The sequence below is a fragment of the Scyliorhinus canicula genome, chromosome 2 (assembly GCF_902713615.1).
Source record: "Scyliorhinus canicula chromosome 2, sScyCan1.1, whole genome shotgun sequence".
Classification (NCBI taxonomy): domain Eukaryota; kingdom Metazoa; phylum Chordata; class Chondrichthyes; order Carcharhiniformes; family Scyliorhinidae; genus Scyliorhinus; species Scyliorhinus canicula.
The window spans coordinates 6,999,610-7,026,189 of NC_052147.1; the positions used below are offsets into that span (position 1 = coordinate 6,999,610).

Consider the following 26,580-nt stretch of genomic DNA (forward strand, 5'->3'; position numbering starts at 1 on the left):
GGTGGGGTTCCCAGGTATCACCTCCTCTTGTCCTTCTAGATGGTAGTGGCTGTGGGTTTGGAGGGTGCTGCCTAAGGAACCTTGGTGAATTACTGTAATGCATGTTGCAGATGGTACACACTGTTCATCGGTGGTGGAGGGTTTGAATGTTTGTGGAAGGAGAAGAAATCGAGTGGGCTGCTTTGTCCTGGATGGTGTTGAGCTTATTGAGTGTTGTTGAAGCTGCACTCATCCAGGCAAGTGAAGAGTATTTCATTATCCTCCTGACTTGTGCCTTGCAGATGGTGGCAGGCTTTTTGGGGGGGGGGGGGGGGGGGGGGGGTCAGGAGGCGAGTTACTCGCCATAGGATTCCTCGCCTTTGACTTGCCCTGATAGCCACAGTATTAATATGACTAGTCCAGATCAGTTTCTGATTAATGGTAAACCCCAGAATGTTGATTGTGAGGGATTCAACAATGGTATTGCCATTGAATGTCAAGGGACGGTGGTTAGATTCTCGCTTATAGGAGATGATCATTGCCTGGACTTGTGTGGCACGAATGTAACTTGCCACTTGTCAGCCCAAGCCTGGATATTGTCCAGGTTTTGCTGCATTTGGACATGGACTGCCTCATTATCTGGTGAGTCGCAAATCTTCCTGAACATTGTGCAGTCATCCGCAAACATCCCTACTTCTGACCTTATGATGGAAGGAAGGTCGTTGATGAAGCAGCTGAAGATGGTTCGGCCTAGGACACTAACATGAGGTACTCGTGCAGTGATGTCCTGGAGCTGAAATGATTGACCTCCAACCACAACTATTTTCTTTTGTGCCAGATATGGCTCCAACCAGCAAAGAGTTCTCCGCCTGATTCCTATTGACTCCAATTTAGCTAAGGCTCCTTGATGCCATACTCGGTCAAATGCTGCCTTGATGTCAAGGGCAATGACTCTCACCTCACTCTAGCATTCAGCTCTTTTGTCCATGTTCGAACCAAGGTTCTAATGAGGTCAGGTGCTGAGTGACACTGACGGAACCCAAACTGAGCATCCGTGAGAAGGTTATTGCTGAGCAACTGCCACTTGATAGCACTGTTGATGATTCCTTCCATCACTTTGCAGATGATGGAGCGTAGACTGATAGGGTGGTAATAGGCTGGGTTGCATTTGTTCTGCTTCTTGTGCACAGGACACACCTGGGCAATTTTCCACATTGCCAGGTAGATGCCAGTGTTGTAGCTGTACTGAAACAGTTTGACTAGGGGTGCAACAAGTTGGAGGACAATTCTTCAGTATTATTGCTGGAATATTGTCAGGCTCCATAGCCTTTGCAATATCTAGTGCCTTCAGCTATTTCTTGACATCATTTGGAGTGATTCGTATTGGCAGAAGACTGAATCTGTGATGCTGGTGACCTCCTGAGGAGACCGAGATGGATCATCCACTCGGCACTTCTGGCTGAAGATTGTTGCGAATGCCTCAGCTTCGCCTTTTGCACATATGAGCTGGGCTCCTCCATCATTGCGGATGGGGATATTTGTGGAGCCTCCTCCTCCAGTTAGTTAATTGTCCACTACCATTCACTGCTGGATATGGCAGGACTGCAGAGCTTAGATCTGATGCGTTCATTGTGGAATTGCTTAGCTCTGTCTATTATAAGTTGCTGCTTTTGCTATTTGGTCCACAAGTAGTCCTGTGTTGTAGCTTCACCAGGTCAAAAACTCATTTTTTGGTGTGCCTTATGTTGCTCCTGGCATGCTCTGCTGCACTCTTCATTGAACCAGGGTTGATCCCCTGGTTTGGTGGTAATGGTAGAGTGAGGTATATGCCGAGCCATGAGGTTGCAGATTGTGGCTAAATACAATTCTGTTGCTGCCGATGGCCCACAACGTCTCGATGATGCCCAGATTTGAGTTTCTAGATCTGTTCAAAGTCTATTCCATTTATCAGGGCAGTAGTGCCACAGAACACGATGGAGGGTATCCTCAATGTGAAGATGAGACTTTGTCTCCACAAGGTGATCACTTCTACCGATCTGTCTTGGACAGATGCATCTGCAGCAGTCAGATTGATGAGGATGAGGTCAAGGATGTTTTTCCCCCTTGTTTGTTCCTTCATCACCTGCTGCAGTCCCAGTCTAGCAGTTATGTCCTTTAGGACCTGGCCAGCTCAAACTGTGGTGGTACTAATAATAATTAGGCTTCATTGCAGTGTCAATGTAAGTTACTGTGAAAATCCCCATGTCGCCACATGTCAGCGCCTGTTCGGGTACACTGAGGGGGAATTCAGAATATCCAATTCATCTAACAAGCATGGCGGGGATTCTCCGACCCTGCGTCAGGTCAGAAAATCCCCACGGAGAAGCGTGAATACCGCCCCACCGCCGGCTGCCCTATTCTCCGGCGTCAATTTTCGGGGGCCGGCGGGATTCCCGCCACGTCGGTTGGGACCTTTTACAGCCCCCCCCCCCGCCAATTCTCCGGGCCCCAATGGGCCGAGTGGCTGTAAAGTTTTGCCCACTGCCGCCAGCGTGAATTACTCACCTCACACACGGCGGGACCTGGCAGGTAGGTGTGGTCCTTGGGGGTCCTTGGGGGGGCGGCCACAGTGGCCTGGCCGCGATCGGGGCATCCCGATCTGCGGACGGGCTGGTTCCGTGGGGGTCTCCTTTCCTCCGCGCCAGGCCCCTGTAGGGCTCTGCCGTATTGCCCAGGGACCGGCGTGGAGAAGGGAACCCCGCGCATGCACGGAAATAAGGCGGTCGGTCCGTGCATGATCACGCCGGTCGTTCTGCGCATGCTCGAACTTGTGTTGGCTGTTTGGCGCCGGCTGGAGTGGTGCCAACCACTCCGGCGTCAACCTAGCCCCCGAGAAATTGGTGAATTCCTCACTTTCGGCGGAGTGGTTGGTGCCAGTTTTCCCGCCGGCGCAGGGACACAGCCCCACTTTCAGAGAATCCCGCCCCATGTCTTTCAGGGCTTGTGGGAGGAAGCTGGAGCACCCGGAGGAAACCTACACTGACACGGGAAGAACGTGCAGACTCCGCACAGTGACCCAAGCCGGGAATCGAACCCAGGCCCCTGGCGCTGTGAGGCAGCAGTGCTAACTACTGAGTTACCGTGCCGCCACATTGAAGTCCACCACCCAGAGCATACTCTGCGCCCATGCCAACCTCGTGCTTCCTCTAAGTGATATTCTACATGGAGGAATACTGATTCATCAGTTAATGGTGGCCGGTATGTGGTAATCAGCAGGCGGTTTCCTTGCCCTGAAGTCATGAGACTTAATGGGGTCCAGATTCAATGTTAAGGACTCTCAAGGCAACTTCCTCCCGACTGTGTACCACAGTGCCGCCACCTCAGGAATAGTGATAATAGTGCTGGGACATAGTCATACTCACACAATCTTATCTTACAGACAATGTCAGGCTGTTGCATAACTAGTTTGTGAGACAACTCTCCCACCTTTGGCACAAGTCCCCAGATGTTAGTAAGGAATTTGCAAAGTCGACAGGGCTGGGTTTGCTGTTGTCATTTTTGGTGCCTGGTGTCAGTTCGATTTTGTTCCTGTTTGTGTTTTCGTAGCGGTTAACTGAGTGGCTTGCTAGACCATTTCAGAGGATATTTAAGAGTCAACCACATTGCTATGGGTCTGGAGTCACATGTAGGCCAGACCAGGAAGGATGGCATATTTCCACCCCCTAAAGGACATTAGTGAACCAGATGGGTTTTTACGACAACGGTTTCATGGTTATCATTAGACCTAATTGCAGATATTCTATTGAATTTAAATTCCATCACCTGCTGTGGTGGGATTCGAACCCAGACCTGGATTACTAGCCCAGCAACAATACCACTATGCCACCGCCTCCCCAAGGTGTGTCCCGCACACAAAAAAACAGGCCAAATCCAACCTAGCCAATTAGCAATCTTTCAGTCTACTCAAGCATTTGACCTAGTATGGCATCAAGGAGCCCTATCTAAACTGGAGTCAATGGGAATCAGAGAGAAAATTTTCCGCTGGTTGGAGTCATACCTGGCACAAAGGAAGATGGTGATTGGAGGTCAATCATCTCAACTCAAGGTAGTGTCCTAGGCTCAACCATCTTCAGCTACTTCATCAATGACCTCCCTTCCATCATAAGGTCAGAAGTGGGGAAGTCGCAGATGACTGCAAAATGATCAGCACCATTCGCGACTCCTTAGAGAATGAAGCAGTCCATGTCCGAATGCAGCAAGACCTGGACAATATCCTGGCAAGTTACACTCGCGCCACTCAAGTGCCATGCAATAACCATCTCCTACAAGAGAGGATCTAACCACCGCCTCTGACATTCAATGGCGTTACCATTGCTGAATCTCCCACAATCAACATCCTGGGAATTACCATTGATCACAAACTGAACTGGACTAGTCACATTAATACTGTGGCTACCAGGACAGGTCAAAGGCTAGGAATTATACGGCGAATAACTATTATACGGCGAGTAACTCACCTCCTCCGCTAAAGGACTGCAGCGGTGCAAGAAGGCAGCTCACCACCACCTTCTGATGGGCAATAAATGCTGACCAAACCAGCGACGCCCATATCCCTTAAATGAATAAAAACAAGAGGTGGAAGTAAGTAGACTTAGTGATCAGGTGTATATGTGGCCTTTGACCTTTTATCTGTACTTTTGAAGCACAGTCTCTGGTGTAATGTCGGAAATGAGTCAGCCAATCTGCATACAGCAAGCTCCAGAAACAGCAATGTGACATGTTGAATGCGGATTACATATCAGCCGTGGCGCTGCGGGTATCACCCTTGCTCTGCTTCAAAATGGTGCCAACGATCCACCTTGGGGAGGGGACTGGACACCGGAATGTCAACCTGGAGTTTTGCAGTCAAGCGAGACTGGGATCGGGATCCTGGCCACGCGGAGGCGGCGGGTAAACCAAGCGAGGCGGAAGGCGAGGTGGGAAGAGGGTTTTTTTTGCCCGGACACGTGGTTGGGAGAGGAATGGCTGACGGGCTAATGCCCAAGATGGCAGCCTGTGCATATGCTCTATCCGCCGGGCTGCTGGGCTGAGCGGACCCAGCCCGGAGGCGCTCCCCGGCACCCCGCCCCAACCAGCCACCCCATTGGCCGCCAGCCCCGTCCTTTAACCCCCCCTCTCCCTGGACCAATGGGGAGGCCCGTCTCATTGAGTGCGCGCGCAGCTCCACAGCCAGCCAAGGATTTTATTTTTTAAGGAGAGGGGGGAAAAGCCGCGAAACAGGAGATAAAGAGATGGCGGGAGGATAGAGAAGAAGAAAAAAAAACAAGTTACCTGGAAGGGGAGCCGGTCACCGAGCGGCGACGAGGAAACTGGAAACCGCCGCCATCATCATCATCCTCCTCGTCCCGGACTCTACCTCCCTCCTCGTCACAACAACAACAAACACACTCAATGCTGCGTTACAGCCGGGGGTAAGCTCCACTTCCTTCCAGGCGCTTTCTCTGTCGGCGAACTGACTGCTGCTGATTGAGGGGGTGGGAGGGCTGCGCCTGGCGCGCTCTGTCCCCCGCGCGGCGCCCGAGCACCAACCGCGAGCCGGCCCGCGCGAGCCGGCCCCTCACCCGCGAGCTGCCGGCCCGCGCGACCACCAACCGCCAGCCCGCGCGAGCCGGTCCCTTAGCCGCACCAACCGCCGCGCGCCGCCCGCGCGACCACCAACCGCCAGCCGGCCAACGGCTCCGCTTTGCTGGAATGTTCGGCGGTTGGGCGGGCGCGCGCGCATCCCCCCCCCGGGCTGCAGCCCCTCACCCGCTCTGTGCCCCCCGCGTCTTTCATTCATGTTTTTGCACCAAATGGGCGGGGGCCGGGTGAAGCCGCTCCCCGGGGACTGGCAGCTTCGCGCCGGGGCCTTGCCTTCTGCCCGGGCGTTTTGTAGTGGGGTGTAAAGGTGGCCGCCTCTGCCTGGGCCTCAGGCCGCGCAGCCTAACTGCTGGGGCTTCGGGGAAGGGACCGAGCCTGTCTTCCCCCTGTCTCTGGGGGGCCCCCGCGGGTTTACAGTTGCGGGCGGGTGGGATCGCCACTTCATAAACGTGCGGGACATGTGTCTCCTGTAAGGAGGGGGTCGGGATTGTTGGACAGCAACTCGGAGCCTAAGTTAAAATCCACCCTCCCAGGAGAGCCCGGCCACCCTCCCAGGCAGCCTGGGCTGTGCGAGCTTCAGCTTGCTGCTAATCCACAACCAGCTCCTTCACATTCAATTGGTGGGCCTTGGTTTCAGGTGATTTCCCCTATCTGGGAACATCCTCTGCTAAAATAAAACATGGGGTAACATCCTCTTCCATGTCCTCATGAGCAGGTTGTAACCTATTCTCGTCGGTTCTTATCCAATTTCTTACCCCCTCCCACTTCTCTGAGGGTTTGGCTTCTGCTTGGCTAGCATTTTCTCAGCAAAAATGACTTCTGTCTATATAGAACCCCTCAGCGCAGTAAAGCATCTTAAGGTACTTGACAGAAGCAGCATCTGACAAAGTTTTAACACTGAGTGACGGACCTTGCTCCAGCAAAGCTGGAGTCTGTTTGAACTCGGTACTGAGTTCAGTTGGCTCTGTCAGTTTCAGGTTTCCTCCATGTGTGAATCACATCTCTTCCCCCACCAGAAAATAACATCTATCTGGGCTGGACGTGGCCCTTGCGGCTAAAGGGATCAAAAGGTATGGAGAGAAAGCAGGAATGGGATACTGAATTTGCATGATCAGCCATGATCATATTGAATAGTGGTGCAGGCTCGAAGGGCTGAATGGCCTACTCCTGTACCTATTTTCTATGTTTTTGAGCAGAGCCACGTGGGATGTTAGGGTAGGTAACCAAAAGCTCGGTCAAAGAGGTAGGAGTTTTAAGGAGTTTATTAAGGGACCGTGAGATGGTTAGGACTCTTTAGAGGAAAATGTCAACTTGTGCTGCTGCACAGTTGTAAACATGGCCACTGATGTGGAATGAAGGAAATTGGAATGTATAAAAGACCAGAATCGTTTGTTTGTGAATGGCGACTGTCTGTTGACAATTGTGGTCAAGCAGTTCTTGCCCATGACTAGTCATACATTCATGTAAACTAGAGTTGTCAAGTGTCTGCGTTGGTTTCCTCCGGGTGCTCCTGTTTCCTCCCACAGTCCAAAGATGTGCCGGTTAGGTGGATTGGCAATGCTAAATTGCCCTTGGTGTCCAAAAGACCGTGGTCAGTATTTACCTTGCTCCTTTTCTTGCCTCAACACCGAGGAAGCAAGATTGCTCCTAACCAAGTTTTTGGTCACCTGCCCTAACACCTTTTTGGTAGCTCAGTGTCAATTTGTTGTCTGATAACTCATCAGTGAAGTGCCACTTGCTCTGTTAGTGTTCTTATATAAATGCAAGTTGTTGTCTGTATCTACTATGGCATCTTTAACTATATCTGTAAAACTTGTCATACTTTCCTCAATGATTGAGTAATTAACTGAATACCTGTGTAGTCAGCTGCAAGAACATCTGCATCATAACAGAATGTCAACAGTGTCGATCCAGTTCCATTTTTGCCTCAAAATCTTTACCATCAGACGTTTAATATTTGATAGTAGCTAAGGAATTCTCTGCATTGTCTGATTTATTTTGCATCAGTGGTGTTGAAATCAGTGAGGAGTGCAGATGGAAGCAATGTATTCAACTGAATGCCCAAAACTGGGCATACAGAATTTACAAGCAGAATAACTACTCTTGTATGGGCTAGCACCGTGGTGAGCACTGTTGCTTCACAGCTCCAGGGTCCCAGGTTCGATTCCCGGCTTGGGTCACTGTCTGCGGAGTTTGCACGTTCTCCCAGTGTCTGCGTGGGTTTCCTCCGGGTACTCCGGTTTCCTCGCACAGTCCAAAGATTAGGTTAGGTGGATTGGCCATGTGTCCAAAAAGGCCATGTAGCCTTAGTGTCCAAAAAGATTAGGTGGAGTTACTCGGTTACACGGATAGGCTGGAAGTGTGGGCCGGTATAGACTCGATGGGCCAAATGGCCTCCTTCTGCACTATAAATTCTGTGGTTATCTGTGAGTTACTATCTTTCTCTTTTTCACTCTCAATTTCAATCTCGGTAGTTTATCTGCTTACTCTGCTGGTATCACTTCAGAGATGTCGCTGGGATTTTGGTCAAGTACTCCCAGTGTGAGGTGCTGCTAACTTTGAGACTTTTTCTTTATTTTTTTTCTTTTACTATATTTGCTGATTTTCCTCTCCTAGTTTAATTTTTTTCATGTATTTGTACATATTTCTGTCTAGGTGATTAATAATTGTTTATCGACCCTGAGTTCAGCTTACAATACCATATCCTATCCACCTGAAAACTACCTGCTTCTACCTCGAACAAGTCCTGTCAGTGCCCCTGCTTCTACTGATGTACAGCTGAAATCCCACTTCTTCAATTTTTACCTCCACACTTGACTGTTCTGATGATGTATTGGTGATCTATTATCTCCATCCCTCCCGCCCCACCCACCCAACCTGATCTGGAACAGCTATTCATCCAAGTCCTGCTGGCAGTCTTTTGGCCTGTACCACCTCCTATTTACATTGTTTTAAATCTCGTCATGGCCTTTTCCATCTCTCTCTATAGCCACCTCCACCATTACTGTCCTCTCCCCACTACCCCAAAACTCATTTCCTTGTGGTCTCTTATGCATCCTTCTCCACCATCACCCCAGGACTACGAAACACCTGCGATGTCTGTTATTGGACTATAGCGGTTTGACGCAAAAATTGATTAATGTATTCCCTGATAAGTCACTACTCGAGCTGTTTTTAAAGTTTTAGAATGTATGACCTGAAGAACTGTGTATCTGCTGGTGGAATAAACTATTCAAGTTCCAATAATTTACATCTTGCTTATGTGACTAAGTCATTATTTTTGGTCACCTGTGATTGGATCAATATGAGCATTTAAAATATATTGCAGATGGAATGAGGAACAGGGATAACTAGGAAATTCATTGGTATAAATTCAAATTTATGTAGAACTTGCATAGTTAATCTGATATCTTCTACCCCATGTCACCCATTCATGAAAGAATGAGTCTGTTAGAGTATTGTAAATTGGTTGGTTTTCCATCACCTTCATTTACTGAAATGGAAATGTGTTCCAAATCCAGGACTTGAGCACATATTGTACACTCCTCCAGAGTGTTGACGGAGGGCTGTGTTGTTGGAATTGATCTTCTCTGGATGTAATGTTAAACTAAGATTGTCTGCTCATAGTTCAGTTGGATATTGAAGATTCTGAGGAGGAACAAAAATTAAGTTTTCATTATGGCTAAACTTTCTCCTTCAGCCATAATTGCCAGAAACAGATTAACTGATTATCCTTTCTCCTTCTGAGAGTTCTTGCCATAAGCAAAATAGTTTCCATATTTACCAGCATAATTGTGACTGCATTTGAAAATTATTCATTATATGTGTAATGCTTCAGATATTTCTTAAAAAGTAATATGCTATATAAAACAACGTTTTATAAAACATATCTGCAAGGACTGGATAAGTTAGTCAGCCACAGCTGAACAAAAGGCACTGAACTTACCTGTGTTCCAGTAGTTAGTAATCTGTGGTTTTAACTGGTTAAGCTCCAAAGATGTCCTTGCATAATTGGGAGAGGATTCTCCTAATGTTGACTGTTGCCTATTGTCCTGCAGTAGGACTTAGTAAGACATTATTGATGAAGCATTTTGAAGCAGAGGAATTGGAAACAATTAAAGTGGAGCTGGTATCATCTGGTGACATAATGTACTTGCAGAGGAAAGTCTGTTGTTTATAAGTTGGCTGTGTTTGCCGTCTGGGACAAATGACAGATTTCTGGCAGTTCCATTTTTTTTTCATGCTCTTCGCATGCACTGAAAAGTAGTGATATTTTAGCTGGTGTGTAAAGAATACCTTGAAAAACGTTGGACAAAACCAAGCTAATATTAAAGGTAACTTGCTCCTTGGAAAGGCCTGTATATGCACATGAGCTATGAACACATGGCAAGATGCTAGAACTTCCTACACAACTTGTGGACCAATGTTTCCATGCCTGTACTGTTTGCCATCAACTGTAGTGCTTTAGAACCTGTCATAGATTTCTACAGCCAGCATTGCCTACATATATATACGGGGCAGCAGGGTAGCATGGTGGTTAGCATAAATGCTTCACAGCTCCAGGGCCCCAGGTTCGATTCCCGGCTGGGTCACTGTCTGTGTGGAGTCTGCACATCCTCCCCCTGTGTGCGTGGGTTTCCTCCGGGTGCTCCGGTTTCCTCCCACAGTCCAAAGATGTGCGGGTTAGGTGGATTGGACATGCTAAATTGCCCGTAGTGTCCTAATAAAAGTAAGGTTAAGGGTTGTTGGGTTACGGGTATAGGGTGGATACGTGGGTTTGAGTAGGGTGATCATGGCTCGGCACAACATTGAGGGCCGAAGGGCCTGTTCTGTGCTGTACTGTTCTATGTTCTATATATGCCTTGGATTGATTTGTGAGCCTGGACTCTTTAGTGAGCCAAGTATATTTAAGGCCGAGACCAGATCACTGATTATGCTACTTTGCTTCTCGAATTGGAATTATCAGGGGCTTTTCACAGTAACCTCATTGAAGCCTACTTGTGACAATAAGTTATTATTATTATTATCAAGAGAGACCATGAATGTTTCAGTGCATGGTGAATAGCTTCAATGCTTCAGTTCTAAATGACAACAAGAAGAAATAAAGTTTGCTTAAAGTTCCAGTTCTATTTCTACCACCTGGTTGTTCATTAAAATAGAAGCTGAACTAGTGGCCTAGATGGATAGTGGCTGTAGAATTCTCAAGCTGAAAATAACTGACTTTGATATACCTTGCTTGATTTACGAAGGGACCCCTCGGGTGTAAATATATTTTGAATAATTACTAACTACAAGAAATATTGACTTCACAAAATGTGAAGTTCTAACTTTTAAGAAAATGTGAACATTTTTATTGGAATGTGCATAAACCACTGGTAACAAAGCTGCAGAAATTGTCTTGGAGATATTGTAGAATTTGGGATCCTGTTTACGCTGCACCTGAACAAGACTTGGTGCGAATCAGATCACACTTTGGACTGCTTGTAATACCATATCTGTAGAAACTGGGTTTCACATCCACTAGATTCACCCTAGCCTGGAGGTAAAGGAATGCTATGCTTAACTGCGCCACATAACCTGCCAATATACACATTTTTTATAAATGTCTTTTATTGGTTTTTTGAACATAGTATATTTACAGTTATGTCCACAGATTTAAAAAAAATATATATATAATATATATATATATATTTTTTTAAATTATTTTTATATATTTATTATTTTTATATGTTAAATAAAGAAGAAAATAAACAAATAAACTGGTAGGATATTGTACACTAGCTCAAAACAGCAACCCTGTACAGTTAGCAATAATACGTTTAACAAATAAGTCGGCACCTGTTTGTGGGGGGGTGCAAAACTGGGGAGGTACATATATATTTTGGTGCCGGAGAAACAATTGCTGTAGTTATGTCCAATACAGAGAGGGCAATACGAGAATGGATCTGGTGTCGGTGTTGCTTCTCCCAGATGGTTTTCGCTGCTGTTATTGTTGCACGTTCACCTCTGCTTCGGTTGTTCGTCCCGTCTTTCTCCCATATTTCCTTGCTCTCTGTTACTGTATTTGCTGAGTTTGTTTTCATTTCCCATGCTTTCCTTCCGGCTATCAACCCCCCCCCCCCCCCCCCCCCCCCGGCTACTTTCCCCTGATTCTTGGCTATTCTTCTGCTTGTTCATTGGCCACAAACAGGTCCTGGAACAATTGGGTGAATGGCTCCCATGTTCTGCGGAAGCCATCGTCTGACCCTCGAATGGCGAATTTAATTTTCTCCATTTGGAGAGATTCTGAGAGGTTGGACAGCCAGTCTGCAGATTTGGATGGTACTGCTGACCGCCAGCCTAACAGAATTCTACGGCGGGCAATCAGGGAGGCAAAGGCAAGGGGGTCCGCCCTCCTCCCCATGAATAGATCTGGCTGGTCTGATGCCCCAAAGACCGACACTTTTGGGCATGGCTCCACCCTCATTGCCCCCCCACTTTGGACATTGCCTCAAAGAAGGCTGTCCAGTACCCAACAAATCTAGGGCAAGACCAGAACATGTGGGCGTGGTTGGCCGGGCCTCCTTGGCATCGTTCACATCTATCCTCTACCTCTGGGAAGAACGTACTCATTCGAGTTCTTGTTAAATGGGCTCTATGTACCACTTTTAGTCGCGTCGGGTTGAGCCTTGCGCACATGGAGGTGGAGTTGACCCTGTGCAGTGCTTCGCTCCAGAGCCCCCACCCTATTTCAATCCCCAGGTCTTCCTCTCATTTCTTTCTTGTTGCGTCCAGTGCAATGTCGGCCCTTTCTACCAGTCGTTCATGCATGTCGCTACAGTTCCCTTTATCCAGGATCCTTCCGTCCAGTAACTCCTCGTGGCGGTTGTGGGTACGTCCTTGGTTCCTTTCGTAGGAAGTTTTTGAGTTGCAGGTACCTGAGCTTGTTCCCCCTGGCTGGCTGGAATTTCTCCGTCAGTTCGTCCAGTGTTGTGATCCTGCTGTCCGTATATAGGTCCCTAACTGTCAGTGTCCCTCCGTCCTGTCCCAACTTTTTAAAGGTGGCATCAGTCAGCGCTGGTGTGAACCTAATGGTTGTTGCAGATGGGGGCTTTGTCCAACATCTTGGTCAGGCCAAATTGCTGCCGTAGTTGGTTCCAGGACTGGAGGGTGGCTATCACCACCGGGCTGCTGGAGTGTTTTTTGGGTGGGGATGGGAGTGCCGTTGTTGGTCGTTCTGGGTGAGTGTGCTTAACACTCACTTGGCTCTGTTTCTCGTTCTAAGCTCTGGAGTCGCCAGGTGCCGTCACAAGTTTCAAGGTCAAGTTCAAAGCAATAAAGCTGTACACCAATTAGTAAGTCCAAAACAATTAGAGTTTATTATAACACAATTATAATAACACTCATGCACACGCTAAAGATTAAACCTTCTTCTACCACTAAACAACTAATACTTAGCTAAGAAGGAACTGCGAGGTCAGGGAACAAGGCCTTTGTTCTGGTCTGCAGGCTTCGGATCATTATCAGTCGGCAAGGGTGTAAGTAATGCCGGTTTCAGGTAGCGGTCGTCGTTAGGCACTTACTTATTGGCGGCTGCTGCTCAACGGCTGATGTAGAAGACAGGGGGCTGGAGGCCGGAGACAGGAGACTGAACCATGTGTGGGACCTTTTATAGATCCCGGGGATCCGCGCCCCTTTGGGCGGATTCCCTTACCTGCTGGGGATCGATTGGTCCTCTTCACAATCGATATGGTTTGAACCCCCCAATCCTAGGGCCGTTCATTGATCGCTGGGGCGGTTCTTAGGACTTATTGTCCTGGGCTTCTCTGGCTCCACCGTGTCTGGTCTGCTATTGAATGTATCGATTGATACTTAATTTGTGTCCATTGTACCTGGGACTGGCCCGGTATCACCTCATTAATATGCTAACGGCTTCTCATTTACAGCGCTGCCTGATCTCTGCAGCTGTCAGGAAACCGGTTTCTGCAATTGTCTCAATGCATAATTGTTCTGCAAGCTGTTTGCTCTTTAACATGTCCGTTTTCCCTGCACTCTTTGCAGTCTTCCATTTTGTGTTCGTTAGTGGCCATCTCAGGTGGCTACACCGCCTGTGGCGAGGGCCCGGAGGAAGGTCCCCTTGCAGGAGGCCTCCTCCGCACGCACCCACTCAGCTTCTGGCTCCTTGATCTATACCCTTATTCGCTCATCTGTCGCCGCCCAATGGTAGAATTGTAGGTTTGGGAGGGCTAGCCCCCCCCCCCCCCCCCCCCCCCCCCACCGGCCATGATTAGTTTGTCTCGTGTTTTGTAAAATGCCTTGGGGATGTATATCGGGATAGATCTAAGAAGGAAGAGGTACCTGGGCAATATGTTCATTTTGATCGTCTGGACTCTCCCTGCGCGGGAGAATGGAAGTGTGTTCCATCTTTGCAGGTCCTTTTTTACTTCGTCTGTCAGACTGGTGAGGTTCCATTTGTGGATCCCTTTCCAGTCATGGGCTATTTGGATCCCCAGGTAGCGTAATTTGTGTTGGGCTTGTTTAAACACCAGTCCCATTAGTGCGGCCCCCCCCCCCCCCACTTGTGCGTGTACCGGGAAGATCTTGCTTTTGCTCATGTTGAGTGTGTAGCACGAGAAGGCACCAAACTCTTTCAGAAGCACAATGATTCCATCCATGCTGCTTTGTGGGTCTGAAATGTAGAGGAACAGGGCATCTGCATAGAGTGAGATTCTGCTCTCTGCCAACAACTGCTCTTTTTGCTGCTCTTGAGAGCGATTGCCAATGGCTCGATCGCTGTAGCAAACATCGGCGGGGACAGTGGGAATCCTTGTCTGGTGCCCCTGTGCAGCTAGAGTTGGTGTTGTTTGTCTGTATGCTCGCCATGGGAGTGTTGTATCGGAGCTTTACCCAGGAGGTGAACCCTGTTCCAAGCCCGAACCAGTACGTCCTTTCGACCCTGTCGAAGGCATTTTCTGCGTCCAGAGAAATGATCACCTCTGGTGTTCTCTCCCCGGATGGGGTCATTATCACGTTCAGCGGGTGCCTGATGTTCGAGGTTAGCTGTCTACCTTTGCAAAGCCCATCTGGTCCTCTGCAGGAGTGGACTTCAGCAGGTGTGAATTCCTGCATAAATCTGGTAAATATATAAGCGTTTAAGCTGCAACTTGTCTATGTCCCAAGCCTGATCGCATTTCCCATCATTCTTTGTAGTGGCCATTTTAGATGGTCACAATTCGGTTCCAACCTCCGGTGACTGTGTGGAGTTAGCACATTCTTCCTGTGTCTGTGTAGGTTTCTTTTAAGTGCTCTGGTTTGTAACTCCAGAGCCACAGCAATGTGGTTGACTCTTAACTGCCCCCTCGATAACAATTGGGGATGGGCCAAAAATGCTGGCTTAGTCTGTGACACCCACGTCCCATGAATTAATTTTTTTTTTTAAATGTCCTCTGCATTCCTTACAGGGCAATCACATCCTTCCTATAATGTGGCGACCAGAATTGCACGCAGGGCTCCAGCTGTAGTCTCACCAAAATTCTATACAGTTCAACATGACCTCCCAGCTTTTGTAATCATGCCACGATCGATAAAGGCAAGTGCCCATATGCCTTTTTCACCACCCTAATAACCTGCCCTTCTACCTTCTGACATCTATAGTCAAACATGCCACGGTTCCTTTGTTCCTCGGAATTTCCCAGTGTCGGGCCATTCATTGAATACTTCCTTGTCACATTACTTCTTCTAAAGCGTATCACATCACACTTTGCAGGGTTAAAATCCATCAGCCACTTTTCTGCCCATATGCCCATCCTGTCAATATCTTCCTGTAACCCAAGGCACTCAACCTCAATGTTAACCACCCGGCCAATCTTTGTTCATCCGCAAACTTACTGATCCTACCCCAAAATAGACATCTATGTCATTATATATAAATGACAAACAATAGAGGATCCAGCACAGATTCCTGTGTACGCCGCTGGACACTGGCTTCCAGTCATAAAGCAGCCATCTGCCATCCTGCTGAGCCAATTTTGAATCTACGTTATCAAGTTACCCTGTATATCACCGCCTTAATGTGTGTCTCCCATGTGGAACCTTGTCAAAGGCTTTGCTGAAATCCATGTAAACTACATCAACTACACTTCTACACACCTGGTCACATGCTCAAAAGATTTAATCAAATGCCGGGATGTGGGATATGCTGGGCCATGAGATTATACATCTTATTTGTATACTATTCTGCTGATGGCGCTGATAGCACCTCATAGGTATACAGTTTTAAATTGCAAGATCTATTCGAAATCTATATCACTTAACACAGTGGTAGCGCCACACATGATGGGGGCTATCCTCTGTGAAGACAGGACATCGTCTCCACAAGGATTGTGCGGTGGTCACTCCTATCCAACACTGTCATGGACAGATGCATCTGCGATAGGTAGATTGGTAAAGACCAGATCAAGTAGATTTTTCCTCGTAATTCCTTCACCATGTGATGCAGACCTAGCCTTACAACTCTGTCCTTCAGGACTTGGCCAGCTCAGCAGTATGGTGCTACAAAGCCACTCTTAGTGATGGACATTGAAGCCTCCAGCACGAGTACATTCTGTGCTCTCACTATCAATGCTCTCCAACTTCTGTTTTATTTGTGTACAGCCGGCTTTTTCACATCCAAGTGTCTTTAAGATTGACACGTTGTATGTAAGCAATCTGATTTGGGCAAAGGTTGTTTTGGGATCTCCTCTTGTGCACTCAGGGAAGGTTAAGAACCTCATGGTAAAGGGACCTCTCGGGAAGAATGACCACAGTCTGACAGAATCTTATATTGAGTTTGGAAAAGATTTAAATCTGAAGCTAGCATCTTAAATCTAAGACAAGCAAACTATGTAGGTATGAAGGGCAAGATAGCTAAGGTAGACTGGGAAACTTGCGTACCATCGCTGTGTTGGCAGCCCAATAGTACCCACAGAGGCTGGGCAGCGCCGGACCCCCCCATCCCTGCCCTGCTCCAAGAACACCCTTCTCACCCTCGGAGTCCCATACGCCCACATACATCCCGTAATACTCCTGTTCACTCTCCTAAAAAAAAGGCCTTCGGGATAAGGATTGGAAGGCACTGGAACAGAAACAAAACCCTCGGGAGCACCGTCATCTTAACGGACTGCACCCTCCACGCCAGTGACAGCAGTAACATATCCCACCTTTTGAACTCCTCCTCCATCTGCTCCACCAACCTTGTGAGGTTGAGCTTGTGCAGGGCCCCCCAGCTCCCAGCCACCTGGACTCCTCGGTACCTGAAGCTCTTCCCTGCCTGCTTCAGTGGGAGCCTACCAATCCCCCCCTCCTGATCCCCCGGGTGCACAACGAACAACTCGCTCTTGCCCAGGTTCAGCTTATACCCAGAGAAGCCCCCAAATTCTCTGAGAATCCTCATCACCTCCGGCATTCCCCCAACCGGCTCCGCCACATACAGCAACGGGTCGTCCGCATAAAGCGACACTCGATGCTCCTCCCCACCCCGCACCAGGCCCCTCCAGTTCCCTGACTCCTTCGACGCCATGGCCAGGGGTTCAATTGCCAATGCAAAGAGCAAGGGGGACAGGGGACACCCCTGTCTCGTCCCCCGGTGCAGCCGAAAGTCCTCTGACCTCCTCCTATTCGTGGCTAAACTCGCCATCGGGGTCGTATAGAGCAACCTCACCCAACGGACAAACCCCTCCCCAAACCTTTCCAACACCTCCCACAGATACCCCCACTCAACCCTATCAAAGGCCTTCTCCGCATCTAATGCGCCGGCATCATAATAACGTTGAGGAGCCTTCGTACGTTAGTATTCAACTGCCTTCCGTTCACAAACCCCGTCTGGTCCTCGTGAATGACCACCGGCACACAATCCTCTATTCTTGTGGCTAAGATCTTTGCCAGCAGCTTGGCGTCTACATTTAGCAGCTCGATTGGCCTATATGACCCACACTGCAGAGGGTTTTGGTCCCGCTTCAGGATCAAGGAAATCCGCGCCCGTGACATAGTTAGGGGCAAAGCCCCCCTCCCTTGCCTTGTTAAAGGTCCGGACCAACAGGTCCACGTACCTTTTATAAAATTCGTCCGGAAACCCATCCGGCCCCGGCGCCTTCCCCGACTGCATGCTCCCTATCCCTTTTAACCAGCTCCTCCAGCTCAATCGGCGCCCCCAGTCCCTCTACCTGCCCCATCTCCACCCTTGGAAATCGCAGCTTGTCCAAGAAGCCCCCCCCTCTCCACTGGGGGTTCAGACCGGTACTGCTCCCCATAAAAGTCCCTAAATACCCCATTAACGTCTACCCCCCTCCACATCACCTTCCCAAATCTATCCGTCACTCTCCCAATCTCCCTGGCCGCGTCCCGCTTTCGGAGCTGGTGTGCCAGCATCCTGCTCGCCTTCTCCCCATATTCATACACCGCCCCCTGTGCTTTCCTCCACTGAGCTTCTGCCTTTCTGGCAGTCAATATGTCGAACCTGGCCTGAAGGCTACGCCTCTCCCCCAGCAATCCCTCCTCCGGAGCCTCCGCATATCTCCTATCCACCCTCACCATCTCCCCTCAATCTCTCCCTCTCCCTCTGCTCCCCCCTCTCCCTATGTGTTCGGATGGAAATCAACTCCCCTCTAATCACCGCCTTCAATGCCTCCCAGACATTCCCCACTCGGACCTCCCCGTTATCGTTGGCCTCAAGGTACCTCTCAATACACCCCCAAACCCTCCCGGCCACTTCCTCATCTGCCAGCAGCCCCACCTCCAAGCGCCAGAGCGGACGTTGGTCCCTCTCCTCCCCCAGCCCGAGGTCCACCCAGTGTGGGGCATGATCCGCAATGGCAGAGTATTCAACATCCTCCACCCTCGAAACCAGCCCCCTGCTCAGGACAAAAAAAATCAATCCTCGAATAGGCTTCATGCAAGTTGGAGAAAAACGAGTACTCCCTTGCCCTTGGCCTAGCAAACCTCCAGGGCTGGCCTCCTACCCGTCTGGGACTTGGATCGATCCAATGGGGGATCCAGCACCATGTTGAAGTCCTCCTCTTCTCCTCCCCCCCCCCCCCCCCCCCCCCCCCCCCCCCCCCCCAATGATCAGGCCCCCCACCTCCAGGTCCGGAATGCTGCCCAACATGCGCCGCATAACCCCCCCCCCCCCCCCCCCCCCCCCCCCCCCGCCACTCTTGCATGGGAAAATAACAGCCAGCAACGGCCTGCGCTTCTCAGCCCCTACCCCGCCCCCATCATCCCACAGCGCGGGAAACCAGGGAAAAGCCCGCGCTTTCGCCCTGCCCAACCCCGCCTCCTCTAGGGCAACTCCCATTGCCAGTCCCCACCACCAGCTCCCCGCACTCAGTTTGCCTCCCTGCCCGCGAACCCGTCCATCAGACCCATACAAAAAGACATTGCCCCACCCACCCTAAAGCCAACACACATCTTGCATTAAATAGAGAACCCCCCCCTCCAGAACAAAAATTAAACACAATTACATTGTCATACAAAATCCCCCATCTTTGACCCTCAGTTTGAGTCCAGTTTCTCGGCCTGCACAAAGGCCCACCCCTCCTCTGGGGACTCAAAATAATGGTGTCGGTCCTTGTAGGTGACCCACAGACGCGCCGGCTGCAACATTCCAAACTTCACGCTCCGTCTGTGGAGCACCACCTTCGTCCGGTTGAACCCGGCCCTCCGCACTCCAGTCCTGGAAGATCCGCATCTCCGTGTTCTCCCACTTGCTGCTCCGCTCCTTCTTGGCCCACCGGAGTACGCACTCACGATCAACGAACCAGTGAAACCGCACCAACGCCACCCGCGGCGGCTCGTTCAGCTTGGGCATCCTAGCCAGAATTCTGTGGGCCCCCCTCCAACTCCAGGGGCCCCTGGAAGGACCTAGCTCCCATCAACGAGTTCAGCATAACGACCACATAGGCCTCCAGGTCCGACCCCTCTAGCCCCTCCGTGAGGCCCAGGATACGCAAATTCTTCCACCTCGACCGGTTGTCCAGCTCCTCGAACCGCTCCTGCCACTTTTTATGGAGCGCCTCGTGCATCTCCACCTTCCCCGCCACGGCCTCATCCTCCCTTGTGGAGGCCTGCTGCTGCAGCTCCTGGATCGCGGCCCCCTGGGCTGTCTGAGTCTCCATCAGCTCTCTGGTGGTAGCCTTCAGCGACTCCAGCAGCTCCACCTTAAGCTCCTGGAAGCCGCGCAGCAGAGTCTCCTGCTGCTCCTGCGCCCACTGCCTCAGCTCCTCGAGGGCTTCGCCGGCTGCCATTTTGTTTCTCTTCCCCTGCTTTTCCAGGGGCGATTCCACTGTTTTTCCTCGCCGCACTCCTGGTCTGGACCATAGGACCGTAGGGATCTACTCCAGACCCCTTCCCACGCCGGGATTCGTCGTTCCGTTGGGGGCCCTGAAAAGAGCCCCAAAGTCCGTTTTTAGCAGGAGCTGCCGAACGTGCGGCTTAGCTCCGCATTGCCCCCACCGGAAGTGGCTGCTTGGAGTCTTAAGACTGGTCCATATTCAAGGCTGCGGCAGCTAACCTGTACGAGTACCCAACCACTGCCACAGACTTCATCAGTAAGTGTGTCAAGGGCTGTGTACCAAAGAAGATAATACGGGTATTCCCCAATCAGAAACCCTGGCTCAACCAAAGGGTTCACTCCCTGCTGACGTTCCGGACGGAGGCGTTCTGAGTCTGCGACCCTGACCTATATAAGACATCCAGGTTCGACGTACGGAAAGCCATCTTGGATGTAAAAAAGACAATATCGCATCAAACTGGAGTCCCAGGCCAACGACACTAGCCCACGACGACTATGGCAGGGCCTACACAAGATCACAGGCTATAAAGCAAGGCCAGGCGGAATATCTGGGGCTGGAGCATCCCTACCTGACGATCTGAACAAGTTCTAGTCCCGCTTTGAGCAGTCAGCCAATGCATCAGTGCCACCTCAGCCCTGGGCACACCCATACCCACTATTACCGCCTCAAGAAGTAAGAGCTGCCTTCTTGAAAGTGAATCCGTGGAAAGCGGCGGGCCCCGACGGAGTCCCTGGATGAGCACTGAGTGCGCAGACCAGCTGGCGAGTGTATTCGCAGATATCTTCAACACCTCACTCCTCCGCTCTGAGGTCCCCACCTCTTTCAAGGAAGACCACCATAATAACAGCACCAAAGAAGAACAGGGTAGCTTGCCTCGACGACTACCAATCGGTGGCTCTGGCATCTGTTATCAGAAATGCTTAGAGTGGCTAATCATGAGACGAATCACTGCCAGCCTCCCAGACGGTCTCGATCTACTGCAGTTTTGCCTATCACCGCAACCGGTCCAGAGCAGATGCTATCTCCCTGGCTCTACAATCGACATTCAAACACCTTGATGACAAGGAAAGCTATGTAAGACTGCTGTTATGCCTTCAACACCATTATCCCGACAAGACTAATAACCAAACTTTGCAATCTTGGACTTGACCCCTCCCTGTGCAGCTGGATCCTTGACTTCCTCACCAACAGACCGCAATCTGTCAGGATAGGCAACAGCATCTCCTCCACATTAGTCCCACTGGTGCCCCGCAAGGATGTGTGTTCAGTCCTCTACTGTACTCCCTATACACACACGACTGTATGGCAAGATTTAACTCTGATGTGGAGATGCCAGCGTTGGACTGGGGTGAGCACATAAGAAGTCTTACAACACCAGGTTAATGTCCAACAGGTTTGTTTCAAACACTAGCTTTCGGAGCACTGCTCCTTCCTCAGGTGAAGATTTAATTCCAATTCAATCTATATGTTTGTGGATGATACGACTGTGGTGGGCTGTATCTCACAACAATGACGAATCAGAATACAGGAGGGATACACTTGGTTGCATGGTGTACAGAAAACAAGCTCTCTCAAATGTCGGAATGACCAAGAAACTGACCATCAACGTCAGGGAGCGTAGCACAACACTGTCCCATCTGCATCAATGACTCCGAAGTGGAGATGGTCGCTAGCTTTACGTTCCTGGGGGACATCATCACCAACAGTCGGTCCTGGTCCACTCACGTTGATACAACAGTCAAGAAAGCCCAACAACGTCTCTACTTCCTACGGAAGCTAAAGAAATTTGGCATGTCTGCATAGACTCTCGCAAACGTCTATAGATGTGATATCCGGCTGCATCACAGCCTGGTATGGCAACTGCTTGGTCCAAGATCGCAAGAAACTGCAGTGTGTGGTGAACTCAGCCCAATGCATCACACAAACTTGCCACCCCAACATTGATTCTGTCACCACCTCCTGCTGCCTCTGGAAGGCGGACAGCATATCAGAGACCCCTCCCACCCAGGCATTACTTTCTTCCAGACCCTTCCATCAGGCCGAAGTCTGAAGACCCGCACATCCAGCCACAGGAACAGCTTCTTCCCCACAGCTGCAAGACTCCTCAACGACTCCCCCTCGGACTGATCTGTTTCCTGTAAGAACACTATTCACGCGCCCTATGTTGCTCTTGCTCATGTATTTGCTTTGTTTGGCCCTTGTTCCGCACTGTAACCAATCACTGTTTGTCAATGTACCATTTGTCAATGTTCTCTGTTAATTATTCTCTTTGTCTACTGTGTACGGTCCCTCGGCCGCAGAAAAATGCTTTTCACTGTACTTCGGTACATGTGACAAATCAAATCAAGAACGACTGAACAAAGTATTTGCAAGGTTTGGTAATCTGCAACCATTAGTTAGCGCTAACGTTCATGTCAAAGAAGTTTGTGGATTACCTTGGAGACTGGCATCAAGCATATAAAAACTGCGCATTATCCTTCCACCAATGGATTGGCAGAGAGATTGGTGCAGTCATGGAAGAATTTCATTAAAGCATCAAAGGACGAAGGATCGTTAGCTGATAGAGTAAACAAATTTCTTAAAGGCTACAGAAACAACACTCCTGCAATAACCAAATTTCTTAAAGGCTACAGAAACAACGCTCCTGCAACAACCAAGGCAGCATGGTGGTTAGCATAAATGCTTCACAGCTCCAGGGTCCCAGGTTCGATTCCCGGCTGGGCCACTGTCTGTGCGAAGTCTGCACGACCTCCCCGTGTGTGCGTGGGTTTCCTCCGGGTGCTCCGGTTTCCTCCCACAGTCCAAAGATGTGCGGGTTAGGTGGATTGGCCATGCTAAATTGCCCGTAGTGTCCTAAAATAGTAAGGTGTGGGGGTGGGGGTGGGGGGGGGGGGGTTGTTGGGTTGCGGGTATAGGGTGGATACGTGGGTTTGAGTAGGGTGATCATTGCTCGGCACAACATCGAGGGCCGAAGGGCCTGTTCTGTGCTGTACTGTTCTATGTTCTAACCCAAAACCCACTGGCAATTTTGTGTTTAAAAAGGAAGTTGAGAGCTAAATTCGATTTGCTCCTACAGCCTGACACTTCTACCATTGTAGAGCCACAACAAAACAAAGCTGCTCGCCATAAATAGACATCGAAACCAAGAGGTTTTGATCATGGGGATATAAACCCGTGGCCATCACAACTGGCAACGAGGGTTAAAGTTGGGTTGCTGTCGACGCTGCTGAAGCCACCTTGGACTTTTGATGGATACAGGTGGGAAGGTTTTTTTCAGTTGCACCAAGTGTCTTTATGGATGTTTGGATGTATTTGGTGCGGCGCTGGAGAGTTGAAACCAGTACGCACAAAGAATCGTTGCTATTTCAGGGCAATAGCCTTACTGAAAACAAACTACCAGGTGTTCATTTTGCTAACCGCCTGTGGTGTGCATACGTTTGGGGTAATGAGCAGCCTTGCATTCCCAGCCACACCTAACAGTTAAATGTTTGATGAGCTTGTGACTTTGGTGGGGCAACATTTTAACCTAACCCCCTCCGTGATAGTCCAATGTTACCGATTTAACACTGCAGAGAGGACTCCAGGAGAATCCCTTCCTGAGTTCTTATTCAGGATTCCAGAGTACTGTGAATATGGTGAATTTTGTCAAAGATGTTACGAGACTGTTGGTTTGTGGCATCAACAACGTGGCCACCCAGGACCGAGCAAACATTGACTTTTCAACAGGGAGTGCAGGAGCTACAGAAAATGGCATGCACCCTTCCATCCAAAAGTGTCTACCCGTACACCCGCCTTAGCTTGGGCGGTGCACCGTAATGACACACGTCGGTGGCCGACAGAAGTTCCTCCCTGAAGAGAACATTTTCCAGTGGACAACGCTGGAATTACAATGACCCCTGTCGCTTATGAATGCCAGGTGGGGCGTTTCCCACTAATTGTGATGCGACGCCACGGGCCCAGTCTGTTGGGTTGGGACTGGTTGAGCCATTTGTGGCTGCAGTGGCAGCACCGTCTTTAAATGGGTTCTGGTGGTTTGACCTGAAGTACTAAGAAGATACCCAGAAGTATTTCAGCCCGGTTTGGGGAACATAAACAGGGCCGTAGCCCATATTCAGGTTGACCCGGAAGCTACGCCGTGCTATTTCCTGGCGCTCCCCGTGCCTTTGGCCTTGCTCGAGAAATTGGACCCTGCGTCCTGACCATGTGTTACTATCAGTAAGCACATTGGCCTGTATGAGTATACACGGTTGCCTTTTGGAGTGTTCTCTGCCTGTGCTATTTTTCAACACGTCATGGAGAGTATCTTGTGAGGGTTGCTGTTAATTTAGATGATGTCTCGATTACGAGAGTTTTGGCGCTGGATAATTTGGAGGCTGTGCTTAAGCACTTGAAGTTGGAGTCCATTTACGTCGCACAAAGTGCATCTTTCAGGCAAAGGACATTATCTATCTTGGTTATCGGGTGGACTGCAAATGTTTGAACCCTGTCGTGGAGAAGGTGTGTGCAGTCGAACAGGCCCCTGCCCAGACGAATGCTCCGGGTCTTTGTTCTTTTCTCAGCCTCGTAAATTAATACGGGAAGTTTCTCCCCAAACTGCCAACCACGCTGGCCCCGTTGCACCTTCTGTTGAAGAAGAATCACATCTGCGTTTGGAGTCGGCTGCAAGAAACTGCTTTTCAGTAGTTAAAGCACTTGTCATCACTAACCCACTATGAATCCTGTAAAGCCTTGACTCGGCACGTGTGATGCGTCCCCTATGGGAGTGGGGTCGTCCTGTCCCACAAGATGGAGGGCGAATGTGAGTGGCCAATAGCTTTCACATCCCGCATATTGACTGCAGCAAGAAGTACGAGCAGATTGAAAAGGAGGGCATGGTGGTGGTCTTCCATCAATATGTTTATGGCCGCCACTTCATTATGACCAATCAAAAGCCTCTACTTGGACTTTTCAGAGGATATGCCAATTCCGCCCATTTCTTCTGCACAGATCCAGCGCTGGGCTTTGCTGCTCGCTGCGTGCAGGTATTCTTCAGAGCATAAACCAGGGACCCATATTGCGAATGCCGATGAACTGAGCCAGTTGCCTTTGTCGACGGGCCCCCTGCCAACTCCCATGACGGGTGAGGTGGTCGCAACCCTGAATTTTGTAGACCCGTTGCCTGTCATGGCATCACGGATCCATGAGTGGACCCAGACAGACCCGGTCCTACCCAAGGTTCGGCATGTAGTCTTGTGTATGGAGGGCAACATAAACAGCTCCCTGGCAAGTTTGCAGGCATTTTCCTCCGAGCTGTCCCAGATAAAGGGCAGGAGCTGATACTAAAGGACCTTCACAATGGTCATCCGGTTGTGACCAAAATGAAAATGTTGGCGGGACACAAATGAAAATGTTAGCACGGAGTTATGTCTGGTGGCCAGGCCTCGACGCCGGCGTTGAGAAGTTGGCCCACCACTGTTCCGTTTGCCAAGAGCATCAGAAGCTTTACAAGGATCCATGTTCCTCTTATTGATTGATGCCCAATCGAAGTGGCTCAAGGTACATATCAGGGTGAGAACAACATCCCGTGCGACCATAGAAGATGTGTTTATCTTTTAGCATGCATGGCCTCCCTGAGGTGCTGTTCACTGACTAAGCACTCTTTTTGCAGGTGAGAAGTTCCCAGGTTCCACGAAGATGAACAATATGCGGCATATTCGCATCACTCCATACTACCTGGCTTCCAATGGGTTGGCGGAGCGTGCAGTGCAGATGTTAAAACTGGGCCTCAAGAAACAGTCTTCCGGGTTGATGGGCACTAGGCTGGCTATTTTTTGTTTTGTGTAATAGGACCACTCCACATGCGACTCCCACGGAACTTCAAATGGGCTGCAGTCTTTGTACCCACCTCAGCACGGCCTTTCCGGACACTGGCGCGAAAGTACGCTGAAATCAGGAACAGTAGCGCATGGCCCTTCTCAACACCGGCCGATCCGGCAGTTTGCGCCCAGCGACGGGGTGTTCGCAAGTTTTCTGTTGGTGCTCAGTGGGTTTCCGGTGTTATCCTTCGAATGGGGCCAATCTCTTACCAGGTGCAAGCCCAGGGTCTTATTCAACGAAAGCATTTGGACCACATTCGATCCAGAGGACCGCCTCTTCCGCAGATTGCCCATCCCCGGATGTCGCTTCTCAACCATAGAAGCTACTGGATTTGGGTACAGTGGATGCTCATCCTCGATCACACTCTGGCACCGCGCTCAAGGCTTCCTCGGGAACCCCAGGGATATAGGGACGCTGAGTTGGCTGAGGTTCTCGACTCCAACTCCGAAATGGACACGCAGGACGCCTCTGAGGGGAAGCCCTCTGTTCCACGGCCCCCGGACTAGCAGCTATTACTCCGTTCGTCTCCGAAGCGCCGTTGGGGCTCGTTTAGCTCACAGGGCTAAATCGCTGGCTTTTCAAGCAGACTTAGCAGGCCAGGAGCACAGTTCGATTCCTGTACCAGCCTCCCCGGACAGGCGCCGGAATGTGGCGACTAGTGGCTTTTCACAGTAACTTCATTGAAGCCTACTCGTGACAGTAAGCGATTTTCATTTCATTGCCGTTCTCATTATGCGCCGCCCGATCCGGCAACTCATAGCATGACGCCCAGCCTGCTGTAAAACGAGACCGTCGCCCTCCTTAATTAGGGTCTTCGGCG

At 50.0% G+C, this 26,580-nt stretch overlaps 2 protein-coding genes across 11 annotated transcripts in view; one reads left to right on the plus strand and one right to left on the minus strand.

Annotated features, from left to right (window-relative positions):
- LOC119979765 (cytosolic carboxypeptidase 3-like) overlaps positions 1-5,375 on the minus strand; it is a 268,954-nt gene extending 263,579 nt beyond the window's left edge. For 8 of the 9 annotated variants that reach the window (XM_038773113.1, XM_038773093.1, XM_038822401.1 and 5 more), the window contains exon 1: positions 5,290-5,375. The gene's annotated coding sequence lies outside the window, so the exon portion shown is untranslated. The remainder of the gene's footprint in view (positions 1-5,289) is intronic. The other variant, XM_038773123.1, reaches the window with a different exon arrangement.
- dicer1 (dicer 1, ribonuclease type III) overlaps positions 5,298-26,580 on the plus strand; it is a 174,222-nt gene continuing 152,939 nt past the window's right edge. The window contains exon 1 of one of the 2 annotated variants that reach the window (XM_038822311.1): positions 5,298-5,429. The gene's annotated coding sequence lies outside the window, so the exon portion shown is untranslated. Of the gene's footprint in view, positions 5,430-5,768; positions 6,669-26,580 lie in introns of those variants that run through there. The other variant, XM_038822319.1, reaches the window with a different exon arrangement.